Raw genomic sequence first — 16,112 nt, forward strand, 5'->3', positions numbered from 1 at the left:
GTCCGCTTTATCTAACATTACTTTGTCTCCAACCTTTAGTTGATTCGATTCACCTCTAAGTTTACCGTGGCACTACTTTGGTTTATCATGTATTCTCGGTTTCTCATTAATTCTTGTCCACCATTCATCTAGTTCCTCGATTTGTAATCTTCATTCCTCAAGAGTTGTTCGTGGCTCCATCACTTTATCCCTAGGGATTTCCTACACAGAAGTTTGAGCCAAGATGTTATTCTCATGGAAAGAATTCGTAATATCATCTCGATCACAAGATAGTCTAACGAAATCACGAACTTGAAGTTTAATCGTGTCATTGCCTACACGAAGCATTAGTTTTCCTGTACCAACATCACTAATAGTCCTAGCAGTTGCTAAAAAAGGTCGTCCTAAGATTAAAGGAACGTCATTGTCCTTTTCCATGTCTAAAACAACAAAGTCTATTGGTAATATGAATTTATCAATCTTAACGCGTACGTCCTCAACAATACCCCTAGGAAATCTAATATTTTTATTTTCCAGTAGTATACTCATCCTAGATTGTTTAGGTTTCCCAATACCTAGTTGTTTAAACATTTTATAGGGCATGACATTTATACTTGCCCCTAAATCGGCTAAAGCATTATCAACATTTAAACTACCGATTAAACAAGGAATAGTGAAACTCCCTAGATCCTTTAACTTGTTGGGTAGTTTATTTTGTAGAATTGCCGATCAAACTGCATTTAATTCTATATACGACGAATCATCTAACTTCCTTTTGTTTGCCAGAAGATCTTTTAAAAATTTAACTGAGTTGGGCATCTGTGAAAGAGCTTCAATAAACAATAAGTTAATATGTAACTTTTTTAAAATGGTAAGAAATTTATTGAATTGTTCCTTTGTATGGTCTTTCTTTGTTTCTTTAGGGTATGGCACACGAGGTGTGTATTCTCTGCTTACCGATTTTTGTTTGTTCTGGCTTCCATCCACCTTATCTTGGCTTACCATAGTTTCTTGCCTTAGTTCTGGTGTAGACTCAACTAACCCTTCCTCATATTGAACCGTGATCGCATGGAGCTGCTCTCTTGGGTTAGTTTCCATGTTGCTGGGCAAGCTACCTTCTGGTCTTTCTGAGATCAGCTTAGCAAGTTAACCTTTTAGAGTCTCTAAACCTTGGATCGGTGCCTACTGATTTTTAAGCATTGTTTCAGTGTTTTGGAAATGTGTTTCTGACACCGAGATGAATTTTGTTAACATCTCCTCGAGGTTTGGCCTCTTTTCCTACTGGTAAGGTGGTTGAAAACCTAGAGGGGGTTGTGGTCTTTGATTGCCTTGACCACCCCAAGAGAAGTTGGGATGGTTCCTCTAACCTGCATTGTAAGTGTTTCTATAGGGGTTATTCTGAGGTCTAGAATTGTTACCCATATAACTAACTTGTTCATTTGCAGTGCTAGGGTCGTAGGCTAGGCATTCTGTATTATTCATTCCTCCTCTATTTGTACTGCATTGCATTACCAAATGTACCTGCGTCGAGACACATAAGCCATCAATCTTTTTATTTAAGAGCTCTACCTGGTTTGATAACATGGTGATCGCGTCGAGGTTTAAAACACCAGCTGCTTTATTAGGCTTTGTCCTCATGACTTGCCATTGATAATTATTCAGTGACGTCTCTTCAACGAACTCATAAGCTTCCTCAGGTGTTTTATTATTTAAGGTTCCACCGACCGCTGCATCGACCATCTGTCTCGTTGAGGGGTTCAAGCCATTGTGGAAAGTTTGAACCTGTAGCTATAAAGGTAAGCCATGGTGAGGGCACCTTCTCAATAAATCCTTGTATCTTTCTCATGCATCATATAGTGTTTCTAAATCCATCTGCACAAAAGAAGATATATCATTCCTCAATTTAGCTGTTTTAGCCGGCGAAAAATATTTGAGTAAAATTTTTTCGGTCATTTGCTCCCAAGTAGTGATTGATCCCCGTGGTAACGAATTCAACCACTGTTTAGTCTTATTCCTTAATGAAAAGGGAAATAACCGAAGGCGAATGGTATCATCAGAAACGCCATTTATTTTGAAAGTATCACAGAACTCTAAGAAGTTGGCCAAATGAGTATTTGGGTCTTCATCCTGCAAACCATCAAACTGAACAAACTGTTGAATCATTTGTATAGTGTTAGGTTTCAGTTCAAAATTATTTGCAGCAATTGTAGGTCTAGCAATGCTCGATTCAGCCCCCGTTAAATTAGGCTTAGCATAGTCGTACATAGTATGAGGAGCAGGATTCTGATTTACTAGATTTGCAGCAACCACAGGAGGCAGCGGATTATTTTGATTTTTAGCAATCTCTTCGGTTGTAGTATGGATATCGTCCTTTCGCTCTTCCTTTATTTATTGTAGACTTCACCTTATTTCTCTTCGATTTCTGCAAGCTGTACTCTCGATCTCACTATCAAAAAGCAAAGATCCTGACGGGTTCCTCCTAGTCATAAACTAGAGATACCTGCCAGAAGCAATTAAAAAGAAAAATTTAGAAAAGAAAAATTAAACTAAAAACAAAAAGTAAATTGCAATAAAAGTAAAAAATGGCTAAAGTAATAAAAATCAAGTGTTCCTAATACCTTAGTCCCCTGCAACGGTGCCAAAAACTTGATGGTCGCTCAACTGACTAAAAATTCGACCAAGGCAAGTGCACCTATCGAATAGTAGTATAGTTATGGTGAGACCGGAAATATCGTATCCACAAGGACTAAAAGTACTAGTAATTACTATCTTTTTTTTTATCTAGCCTAAAAATTAAAGGAATGTTTTTAACTAAAACTAATTATCTAATTAACTAAGATTACGATAGAGATTAAAGTTGGAAAATACTTTTTAGAAAACCGATAGAGAAGACAATACCCAAGGAAGAATCCACCTAGACTTTACTTATCACTTCTGAATTAGACGATTTATTTACTTGACTTGATCTGTAGAAATCCCTGATTTATGTTAATATCTCTTTCGAGACTAAAACAACTGACTCTAGGTTGATTAATCGAAATCTCTTTCTAATTAAAACCCCTATTGTCTCATTAACTTAGTCTATGGATTCCCTTGTTAGATTTGACTCTAATCCGGCAGATTTATGTCGTCCTATCTCTAGGATTACATGCAACTCTGCTTAATTATGAATGATCTACTCTTAAATAGGGACTTTTTCTCTACTGAATAAGCACATCAAAAACCTAAATTAATATCCTGAAATATTAAAGCAAGGGTTAAAACTCACAATTAAGAATAAGAATAAGTATTTATCATATAATTCAAATAGTAATAAGATTCGTCTTAGGTTCATCTCCCTTAAGTATTTAGGGAGTTTAGTTCATAATAATGGAAAACATCTCAAAATTGGGAAAACAACAAAACATAAAGAAACCCAAAGAACTTCTAAGGAAATTGAATGGAAATATTCAGTCTTGAAGTAGATCCTGCTTCCGAGCTTATTCCGATGACTGTCCTTGAGTATTTTCTATCTTCTTCTCTGTGTGTCCCCTTTAATCCTATTCTAGGGTGTTTATATAGACTTTGGAATGCTTCAAAACCCTAAAAATTTGCCTTTTCCCAGTAAAATTAGACTTGGGCTCGACAGGGGCACGGCCGTGTGCCACGCTCGTGTGAAGGTGCTCAAGCCGTGTGTAATTCTGAGTTGGTTTGTAGTCGACACGGCCATGATACATGGGCGTGTGGCCTGCCCTTGCGCCTCACACGGGTGTGTGGTCTACCCGTGTGGAAGTGTCTAGGTCGTGTGAAACACTAAATTAGGCCCAATTTGTCTGTTTTGGCCCGTTTCTTGCTCTTTTTGCTATTCTAAGCTCTCCTGAGTATAAAACATGAAATTCAATGATTAGGAGCATCAAATTCATCAAATCTTATGACAATCCTTCCAAAAAAATGCCAAGCATGGTGTAAAAATATGTATATATTATGGTTTATCAATGGCTATAAAGAATTAAATTAGAGGTCCTTAGTGAGTAAATAGGCCATAAAATATTAATCGTTGGACATAAAGCCTTAATTCATGGAATGTTCAGATGTTAGGTGACTTAATTGGTAATAAAATATTAACCTAAAAGGCTAGCTATCATCTTTTTCATTTTCCTTTCTTCTCCACCGAAAATTTCAACAAAGAAGGGGTTTTGAGAGCTCAAAATCTCAGCAACTTCTATCCCTTGCAAGTAAGTGATTTTGACGGTCATTTTTGTTGATTTTTGTGTTTTTAGAACCCTTATAGCTTAATCTAGCTAATGAGGGGACTATTTTGCATAATGGTTGAAAGTATAGGGTTTTTCCATGGGAGTATTCATGTTGTTTTCTGAATTTTTATAGAAGAACTGAATCATGATTGTTAAATAAACAACTTTTGTAAAGTGGTTTTCATAAAAACACCTAAAAGGACCATTTTGTGAAGCTTATAAAATAGGTTGTAAATGTGTGAAATAATTGAAAATTGTGAGTTGCTATAAGAGTAATAAAGGTTCGGATAGGCTTGTTAAAGGATGAAATTTTCTTAAAATCGTTTTATGAACATAGGGGTAAAATCGTAATTATGTAAAAGTTTAGGGGCAAAATGATAATTTTTCCCAGGTATGAATTATAGATTGTCTTGATTTATGTAGTGATTAAATAAACAATTTTTTTCATTTTAGATCAAGAAATACGGAATCCAGACTTAAACTTGAGGAAAACCAAGCTAGTAGACTAATTCAATCTAGTCGCCCACTTTTTGTTTACCGTGGTAAGTTGTCCGTAAATAATACAACCTTATTTTTATTATGTATTGAATAATTAATATGGCATAAAGTGTTTGATTATTTTTGTGAATATGCATGATGAAAACTGATGTAGTAAAAACTCCCGGTTGAACCTTAGGAATAGATTGGATATCTATGTCATGACATTTGAGTGATAGGTGTGCTAGTGTAAGGCCATGTTTGGGACATGGCATCGGCCATATTATGAGAGCCAGTGTAAGACCATGTCTGGGACATGGCATCGGCCACATTATTAGAGCCAGTGTAAGACCATGTCTGGGACATGGCATCGGCGTTATTTTGTGCTAGTGCAAGACCATGTCTGGGACATGGCATCAGCCACATTATGAGAGCCAGTGTAAGACCATGTCTGGGACATGGCATTAGCCTCGACACGTGAGCCAGTGTAAGACCATGTCTGAGACATGGCATCAACAATTTACCCTCTTGTGTGGGCTTATCAAATATCCTTTAGTATTTCAAATGGTTCCATAGGTTATTTTAAGCTTACGATAAAGATATGAAAGGATATAATCATGTTGTGAGTGGTACAGGTTCTTACTCGAAACTCATGAGATATGAGCTTAGTTATTATGCCTTAATGGTAAGGATGAAATTGAGCAAGTTCTATCTATGAGAATGATTTCAGGACAATCTTGAAATCTTTGGCTTATACTTGTGATGTGTAAATATGTAATAAATCTACCATTGTTAAATCAAGAATTTTGTGCTGGTTTATAATATGCTATATGTTTAAAGATGCATGGTTGATGTTGTTACTTATTTACATACAACTTATTAAGCTTTATGCTTACTCCCTTTCCTTTCAATTTTCTTATAGCATCGCTAAGCTAACTCGGGGATCAAAGGATTTCGGAGGCCCGATCACACTATCAATCAGAATATTTGGTATAGTTAGATTTATCATTTTGAGTATGGCATGTATAGGGACTTGGTCTTTTTGCTAAGTGTCATATTGTTTTAGCCAAATATGTTGGCTTGCCATGAAGGTTAATTCATTTTGTATAAGGCCATGGATGATGGCTAATATTTATTATTGCTAAATGCTTTTAATGAGGATTTTCATGGATGTGGTTATTGCATGGTTTGTATTGATAAGTAGGAGATGTTGTATGTGATAAAATAGCTTAGAATCGATGTGTGGATGTTTGTTTCTAGCTATTTTAGTTATGTGTTTATGCTTGGATTGAAGATGTTTGATGTTGTGTAGGTTGGTGCAAGTAAGGGTGGCAAAAAGGCTTGGTCGATAGCCTTGTTTTTGTCCACACGGGCGTGTGTCTAAGCCGTGTGTGACATACGGTCTACCCCATGGGCATGTAGTCAGGCCGTGTGTCCCCTGTACCTAAATTTGGCAAAACAGAATGCCCAATAGTAACCACACGGGCGGAGACACGGTCGTGTGTCTCAATCATGTAGAGGACACGGCCATAGTACATGGGCATGTGGCCAGGCCGTGTGAAGTCTGCACATTAAATGCAAAATTAAATTCATCATACGGCCTAGCACACGGGTGTGTGCCTTAGCCGTGTGCCCCTAAATGGTTAATGATGTCAGAAACAAAATGTCAAGGTTTTAGTACACGGGCTAAGACACGGGTGTGTCATGGCCGTGTGGGGACACGGGAGTGTGCCAGGCCGTACGAAATGGCCGTGTGGGGGACACGGGCGTGTGCCAGGCCGTATGAAAACCCCTGTAGGTTCAAATTGAGAAAATAAACCCACACGTGATAGGGACACGGGTGTGTCCCATTAGGTTTAGGCCGTGTAAGCTACACAGGCCTTCGACATGTCCAAGTTAAGATGACACACGGGCGTATCGCCCTTCCACACGGGCATGTGCCCTTAGTTGCATTGAAATTTTTCAAAGTTTTCAAAAGTGTTTGGTTTATTCCCGAACCATTTCCAAAGTGTGTTTTGGGCCTTGTAGGTCCATATTAAGGACGTTAAAAGGAAGTTTGAAAGCTTTAAATTTGAGCAAAATTTTATGACCCAAAAATGTTTGTATGCATGTGTTTAAGTCTAGTAGCGCCTCATACCCAGTCCTAGTGTGGGATACTGGTAAGGGGTGTTACATACTTTGATTCTTACCACCCTTTCATGAATATAAGCATATTTCCATTTAGACACTTACCATTTCAATGCATAACTTTAAAAGTAAAAATAATACAATCCAACCAATATCTTGGTATAAGCCTAAGCATCACCAACAACAAATGTTATTGCATCAATTCATAATTCACTTGAATTAACATAAGATAAGTCATTAAACATGAAATACCTCACTTGAAATCATCAATTTCATGAACATAAACATACCTTTATTTAACATTTTCTTTTCATTCCTTTTTCATAGTTTCATGATATAAGTCATTTGAATACTTACTGTTCCTTTCTTTTTCTTACTCATTTCATTTGCATAGTATAAAGTATAAACATAAAAATCAACCATATGTGTTCCTGTGATCCACCATCTCAATCAATATGTAATGCCCCAAACCCAGCCTAGACTATGGCCGAATTTGGCGACATCACATGGAATGGAATTTTGAAATTGAATTACCAAGTCAAAACCGTTCTCATTTATTATCTTCTATTTATCTCTCATTAAATTCAAAATAATTTCTCATTAATTTAGTTCGTTCAAAACCTATTTTGTAGCGGAAGCTTTCAAAATCGTGATGTTTACAGAAAATCGTTTGCTTTTAGGAAAAGCGTCACGTTTAATAAAACTGAGTTTCGGTACAGTTCAATAGTTCGTGAAAAACAGTTAAAATCCCAAAAGAATGGTAAACAATCCAAAAAGTCCCAAATTACATAAAAAATACCCAGAAAAACAAATAGGAATTAAAACCATTAAAGAGATAAGAACTATCCAATAAACTTGTGATCACCGTTGAGTCTCTCGCTGCACCGAACCGTCTAAGTCTGGGGATTACCTGTACAGATAAATCAAAAAGGGGTGAGTTACGTAAACTCAGTGTGTAATCCCCATAGAAAACATACATACAGTCAACAACAATTATCAATCAAATGTGAAATGGGCCTAAGCCCATTTCAGTTTCAGTATCAGATATGCATTAGGGCCTAAGCCTATCACGGTACAGTATTAGATATGCATCAATCACTAAATAGAATGCTACCCAACTAACCTCTACACACCATCTCCGTCCATCCCTACACTCAATGTGGGGTTTAAAACACCCACCCATCCCTACTTCAAGTAGTACTGGATGCGGCACATAAACAGAAAATTGCAGCTGAGCTGTCAGATATTAGGCTTAAAAGCCTTTCAGTACACTTCCTCTAAATATCAGCATCCCAACCCAATGCAATGCAATATACAGTATATGACATGCTAATATATGAATATCAGTTATACATATAGTTTAGTATTCATTCATAATCATCATGCTCAGTGCACACATCATACATACAGTTCACGCATTTGAAGGTCTAAGGAGTGCTTACCGACCCTACAGTAGGTCCACAGTCGACTTGGACGACTTGTGCAACCTTAGAACACATTTCAGTTAAATGGGCTCACACACCCGTGTGGCCCACATGGCCCAATTTGGCCTTGGTCGTGTGGATCACATGGCCTGGCCCAGAATTCCATACGCCCGTGTGTCGCACACGGCCTACCTGGCCATCACATTGTCGTGTCTTGTGCGTATGGCCTGGCCTCGTCGATCACACGCCTGTCTTATGGCACACGGCCTACTACACAGGCAACAACACACCCGTGTAGCGTCAATAGTGGTGTTTTTGCTTTTCACCGAAACCTTATTTTCTACGTTTTCAGGTACACGCCTGGTACGCTTTGATGCTAAAATGATCCCTGAGCACTCCAGAACCTAAAAATCATCATTCTAATACCCAATTTTAGTAACATTAACAAAACCTAAACGGGATTACAGTGAGATGTTCATCCTTGAACCATCGAAACCCATACCTTCGATCGAAACGAGAATCCCACGCGCTTAACTCACCAAATGGGAGCGATGTTTAGTCCCTTGATTACTTCTTAAACATCAAAAGGAACCCCTCTTAGACAGAATTTAGAAAGCGTTTAGAAAAGCAAGCACTGGAACTTACCAACCTACCATTAACGCATGAATGATATAGGGATGACGGAATATCGATTCGGTTATCAAAAAGAAAACAAAAGAAGGAAAAAGCCAAAAGAAACGGGAAGGATGAAAATAGCTAAAGGAAATTAGCAGAGAAGGGTAAGAGAGACATAAAAAAAAAATGGTGGAATAGAGAGGAAGAGAATCCCAACTAAGCTGATAACTTCTACATCCCTCGATTTTCTCCTACTTACCCTTCCATTACAACCACTTTAGAATTCCAATTTCAATCAAGCTCATCCACACGCCACACGCCCCATGCAAAAAGAATTCCTTTACTCGCGCAGGGATTCAAACACTCAGACCACTCTGATGTAAACTTACAAACAATTACTTAAAATCCTGCTAGCCAGAAATAGGGGTTAAGTCAGAAAAATACCAAAATTTTCCAAAGTCAGGGCCTAAACTTGGAACCTCTCACACACACGCTGAACACTTAACCACTGAAGCAGATACATAGTTGTCACATTTTCACAATAACAAAAATAAGAATTTTGGGGCGTTACATGATAGACTACAAATGTTCAATTCAAAATCAAATATACGGTAAATTCATCAAAAATTACTCATCAATTTACCTTACCAAGATTTTCAATTCGATGAACAACTTACGGATAAGAGTACATTGTCAGTCCAACCAAAACACACCATATGCTTACACGAGCCGATCCCTTCAAGACACACCAGATGCTCACACGAGCCAATCCCTCCAGAACAAACCAATGCTCATAAGAGCTAGTTCAACCGAAACACACCATTGTTCAAGAGCTAGTCCCTCCGAAACACACCAAATAGACTTTATAACATGAGAGTTCGCAACAAATGCTGAACCTAATTTTACTCGGGTAATATATATATATACATCACTCCAAAACCATCTCTACTCCTATCCCCTATAATACACCAAATCATGATGCATACTTCATCCAATGATCAATCCAAACCGAGCATCAAATTTAATTATATATCTAAATTAAAACACCCACCCATCCCTACTTCAAGTAGTAATGGATCACGGCACATAAACAGTAAAAATGCGGTGAGTTGCCGATATTAGGCTTAAAAGCCTTCAAGACACTTCTCTAAATATCAAGATCCCAACCCAATGCAATGCAATATACAAGATATGACATGCTAATATATGAATATCGCTATACATATAGTTTAGTATTCATTCATAATCATCATGCTCGGTGCATCACATCACATACTGATTCACGCATTTGAAGGTCTCAGGAGTGCTTACGACCCTAAAGAGGGTCCACAATGACTTGGACGACTTGTGCAACCTTAGAACACATTTCGCTTAAATGGGCTCACACTGCATGTGGCCCACATGGCCCAATTTGGCCTTGGTCAGTGGGATCACATGGCGGCCCAAATTCCATACGCCTGGTGTCGCATTACACGCCTACCCGCCATCACATTGTCGTGTCTTGTGCGTATGGCCCGCCTCGCCGATCACATCGCTGCCTTATGGCACACGGCCTACTACACGTGCAACAACACACCGCAGTGTAGCGTCAATAGTGGTGTTTTTGCTTTTCATCAAACCTTATTTTCTGTACGCTGTGTACACGCCTGGCACGCTTTGATGCTAAAATGATCCCCGAGCACCTGTAACCTAAAAATCATCATTCTAATACCCAATTTTAGTAACATTAACAAAACCTAAACGGGATTACAAAGTGAGATGTTCATCCTTGAACCATCGAAACCCATACCTTCGATCGAAACGAATCCCACGCCGCTTAACTCACCAAATGGGAGCGATGTTTAGTCCCTTGATTACTTCTTAAACATCAAAAGGAACCCTCTTAGATGCAATTTGAAAGCGCTTAGAAAAGCAAGAATCGAACTTACCAACCTACCATTAACGCATGAATGATATAGGATGACTAATATCGATTCGGTTATCAAAAAGAAAACAAAAGAAGGAAAAAGCCAAAAGAAACGGAAGGATGAAAATAGCTAAAGGAAATTAGCGAGAAGGGTAAGAGAGACATAAAAAAAAATGGTGGAATAGAGGAAGAGAATCCCAACTAAGTCGATAACTTCTACATCCCTCGATTTTCTCCTACTTACCCTTCCATTACAACCACTTTAGAATTCCAATTTCAATCAAGCTCATCCACACGCCACACCCCCATGCAAAAAGAATTCCTTTACTCACAAGAGGATTCAAACACTGCACCACTTGATGTAAACTTACAAACAATTACTTAAAATCCTCTCTAGCGTAAATAGGGTTAAGTTTAAAAATACCAAAATTTTCCAAAGTCAGGCCTAAACTTGGAACCTCTCACACACGTGAACACTTAACCATCAAGCGTATACATAGTTGTCACATTTTCACAATAACAAAATAAGAATTTTGGGGCGCTACATGATAGACTACAAATGTTCAATTCAAAATCAAATATACGGTAGAATTCATCAAAATTACTCATCAATTTACCTTACCAAGATTTTCAATTCGATGAACAACTTACGGATAAGAGTACATTGTCAGTCCAACCAAAACACACCATATGCTTACACGAGCCGATCCCTTCAAGACACACCAGATGCTCACACGAGCCAATCCCTCCAGAACAAACCAATGCTCATAAGAGCTAGTTCAACCGAAACACACCATTGTTCAAGAGCTAGTCCCTCCGAAACACACCAAATAGACTTTATAACATGAGAGTTCGCAACAAATGCTGAACCTAATTTTACTCGGGTAATATATATATATACATCACTCCAAAACCATCTCTACTCCTATCCCCCTATAATACACCAAATCATGACTGTACTCTATCCAGCGATCAATCCAAACCGAGCATCAAATTTAATTATATATCTAAAATAATCTTTCATTATCAACAATTGAATATATATATTGTACCATGTTATTCTACTCATCAATTCACATAGATGATAAATTCTAAACCGTATGAACTTACTTGGCTAAATTATAAAAATGTCAAAGTACAAGGGCTATATGGTAATTTTCTCTTCTCCTCAATTTTCCACTCGTTCTTGATCTAAATCAATAATTTCACTCAGTTCATTAATTTAGATAGTAAAAATAATTCATTAATAATTCATTTTATGCAATTTATTCATTTTTAATTTTTTAAAAATTGCCCCTAACATTTTATTATTATTTAATTTAGTCATTAAGCCTAAAACATGCAAATTAACCATTTTTATTGCAAATTCATACCATTAGAATAGTGATAGCTTCCATTTCAGCCTATTTTTGCAACAATATCACACTAAGTCCTTGTATTTTTACTATTTCAACAATTTAATCCCTAATCGATAAATTCATCAAAATCACTTAACAAAATCCTTTTAAATACTAGCCATGTAACAGCCTAATTTTTCAGTGATGTCAGAAAGAGTGGTTCAAGGCCACCAATTTCGAAGAGTAAGTTTTTAAATATTATTATTTAATATTTTCGAGTCAAATGTGGTTTTAAAAAGATTTTTGAATTGGTAATTTGTGTTTTATAATGATTTATTAAGTCAAGTGATTTTAGAAAGTAAGGTATCGGGACCTCATTTCTATAAATCGAGCCGTAAATATTTATAAAAATATTTACGGAGTGTCATTAAGCGAGTATTAAAATTTCGTCAAAAAATTTTTTTAACGTTTCAATAGTTAATTAATTAAAAGGGACTAAATTGAAAAATATACAAAACTTGCTAATTTTAATATTTAAGTGACTAAATGAATTGATTAATAATTAAAGAAGGACCTAAGTAATAATTGTACCTAAATTTAATGGATGAGGCGGCATAATAAGAGAAAAATAATAAAATAAGGCCATTCAATGGAAAAATTGTAAATTGGATGAAATCAAAATAAAACAAATTAGATTTGGATAGTTTTCTAGACATTTCTTCTTCAATTTTCGGTTCAAAATAGACATAGGAGAAATTTTAAGCTGGTTCTTCAATTTTTGCTTCATGTGAGTTCAATTCTTACCCGTTTCTTGTAATTTTTATGTTTTTGAGATTGTTACAATTAGGTCCAACTAAACCATACCTTTGTTTTTGATTCTATTAAAAATTTTGGAAGTTTCCATTGATAAATATTGGATGTTTTTGATGAATAACATGGATTTAGAGCTTTTATTATGTTGTATGATGATTTTATAAAGTGATTTTGTCAAATATTGATTTTACGATTAAATTGTGAAAAGGTTAAATTATTAGGGTTTGATAGTGGATTTTGGGTTTATTAGGGGTTGAATGAAGGCCTAGAATATATGGATAAATTATTGATTGAAAAATTAGTTAAATTGATAAATTAACTAATTAAGGGATTAAATTGCAAAAATTGTAAAAGTTAGGGTAATTGTGTAAATTTGAAAAATAAAAGGGTATTAATTGTAAAGTGAATTGAAAATGAAATATATGCTAATAAGTGAGTAATTTTATATCCTAGATCAAGATCCCGTAGATATTCGTGAAAAAAGAAAAATAGTAGAATAGTCCCTAAACTTCTATAATTACTACAATTCAATCCAGGCAAGTTCATATGGTTAAAATTCAATATTTGTATAAATTTGATGAAGGATATTATGCATTTATTCCATTTTTGGAAATGAGCCATTTTTGGAATTATAATATTAAATTGGATATTCGGTTTGAATAGAACGCAAGATTTGAGTACATTTGTATTTTGGTGTATAATGGTATTGGAAGGAGACAACGACATTCTTCCCAAGTAAACTGAGGTTTAGCATGTGTTGTGAACTCTCGTGTTCTAATTTCTATTTAGCTCTTACGAGCTTCTGTTCAGGTTTTGAGCTTTTGTTGGTGTATTCGGGAGGACGAGCTTTTATGAGCTTCTGTTGATGATGTACTCTTATCGATAAGTCATTCTTCGAATGGAAAATTTCAGTAAAGTGATTTATTTAATGAATTTGAAAGACATGTTAGGTATTTTTGTATTGATTTGAATACGGAGGTATTTATCAATTGAAGTTATGAATAACAGGGAGTTGACATGGATGATTTTATTTATTTGACTTGTTATAGTAGGTTCGGTAAGATTTATGTTTAACCCGTCGAACTTACTAAGCTTCATTAAGCTTATTTGTATTGTTTAATATCTTTGTAGATTTTCAGAAGGTTGGACAATTGGATCAGCACTTAAGTCACACTATCCAGCTTATCTCGGTAGTTTTTGAAACATTAAATACAGTTTATCTGGCATGTATAGGCTTTTGTATGGACTTAGTCAAAGTTTAGCTTATGTAAATATTATGAATAATTTTTTGTTTATATAACCAACATACATATTGATATGAAATTAAGGTATGAGTGTGATGTTAGTATAAGATATATATGTATATATATAATTGAGTTAAAGTGAACTTTGGTAACTTGGTTAGATAGGTTAATTAGGTAAGTTTGGAGACTTGGTTGACATTTTTCTAAGTTTTCATTTGAGGTATCTAAGGGTTTATTAGTTGTATGTGGTGATAATACATGTTTAAGACTTGACTTTAGCTTGTGTTGAATGCCTTGTTATGGCTTGTTGATGTGCAAATTGTTGAGGCTAGGTTAGTATTAATTTGGGTGAGAAATGTGGCTTAGAAAATAGCCTATTTTCGTCCACATGGGCAAAGACACAGGCATGTGTCTCAACTGTGTGTGACACACGGCCAGAAGACATGGTCATGTGTCCCCTGTATCTTTTAGGAATGCAATTCAGTATGCTTACACAGCCTAACACACCGGCGTGTGACCCAAGTTAGAGAGTTAAATAGGTATGGACACGGGCTGAGACATGATCGTGTGTCTCTATTTCGAATGCCCACACGACCTAAGACAAGAGCGTGTCTCTTGAACATGTGAGTCACACGGCCTGGCCAGACGGTCGTGTGACCCCTGCAGTGTTGAAAATTTTAAGCATTTCTAAAAAAATCTCTGAGTTTCCGGTTTAGTCCCGACTTGTTTCTAATATGTATTTCGGATCTTGAGGGCTCGTTTAAGGGACAATATATATGATTTTGATTTGTTTTATTATGAGTATTGATATGAAATGAAATGTTTGAAATTTTTGTCTGATTGATCCGTAAACCTCAGTAATGTTTTGTAACCCTGTTTCGGTGACGGATATCATTTTAAATCTAAATTCACAAAGATTCATCAATGGAAACATTCAAAATCTTTAACAGTTTTAAAAACGAAGGCACGTGTTAGTTGGACCTAATTGCAATAATCTCAAAAATATAAAAATTATTAGAAATAGGTGAAAAGAGTTTACCATGCAAGGATTTAAGCATAGCCGAACTTTGAATATACTTCCATGGAGGTTTGGTGAAGAACAAAGCAAAAATGGAGAAGAAACATTATGTTTTCATATTTTAATCTTTTTTTCTTTATTTTAATAATAAAATAACATATAAACATATAAATTTAAAAGAATTTGAATTTAAAGCTTTAACCATCCACCATTTTAAAAATGGTTAATTTACCCATTAAGGCCATCCAATTATAATTATTTAATCAATTTAACACCTTTAAACTAATAGTGATCAACTCTTTCAACTTTTATAATTTAATATTTTTACTTAGTTAACTATTGAAACGCTAAAATTTCTTAACAAAACTTTAATACAACCTTAATAGAACTCTGTAAATATTTATAAAAAAATTTATGACTCGATTTTTAGAAACGAGGTCTCGATACCTAATTTTCTAAAACTACTTGACCTTAGGCTCAAACCACTTGGCCTTAGGGTCAAATCACCTGAACTTATTTGTTCTTCCGTTTAACCAAAAATCATTAAATCAAATTTTATTGTCACACCATATATTATTCGTAAATATTAAATAATAATATTTATGGACTCACGTCGAATTTGTAGCCTCGAAACCACTATTTTGAGACCACTGAAAAATAGGTTGTTACACCATACATATTTTACAATTTACTCAATTTAGTCCCTAAAATTGGGACTAGCATAACTTTCAATTTAAAGTTTCAGACTGAAATCCGTTTCATATTTATTCATTAAGGACTTCTTATTTCTCATTCCTACTATCAATTTTATATTTTATTCAGTTTAGTCCGTAATGTACAAATTTATCAATTAAAGTTTACAATTTAGCTCTTTTTCACATTTAAGCTTAAAACCTATTAGCACCTAAAACTTCAAAAAATCATCAATGAAAACTTTCCA

At 35.6% G+C, this 16,112-nt stretch overlaps 1 non-coding gene across 1 annotated transcript; it reads left to right on the top strand.

Moving 5' to 3' along the window:
* Window positions 1-1,777: 1,777 nt before the first annotated feature.
* On the top strand, window positions 1,778-1,884 carry LOC128294611 (small nucleolar RNA R71). Its single transcript, XR_008284919.1, has one exon. It is a non-coding gene; the product is annotated as a small nucleolar RNA R71 (small nucleolar RNA).
* The last annotated feature ends 14,228 nt before the right edge of the window (window positions 1,885-16,112 follow it).

This window comes from Gossypium arboreum, chromosome 6 (genome assembly GCF_025698485.1).
Source record: "Gossypium arboreum isolate Shixiya-1 chromosome 6, ASM2569848v2, whole genome shotgun sequence".
Classification (NCBI taxonomy): Eukaryota; Viridiplantae; Streptophyta; class Magnoliopsida; order Malvales; family Malvaceae; genus Gossypium; species Gossypium arboreum.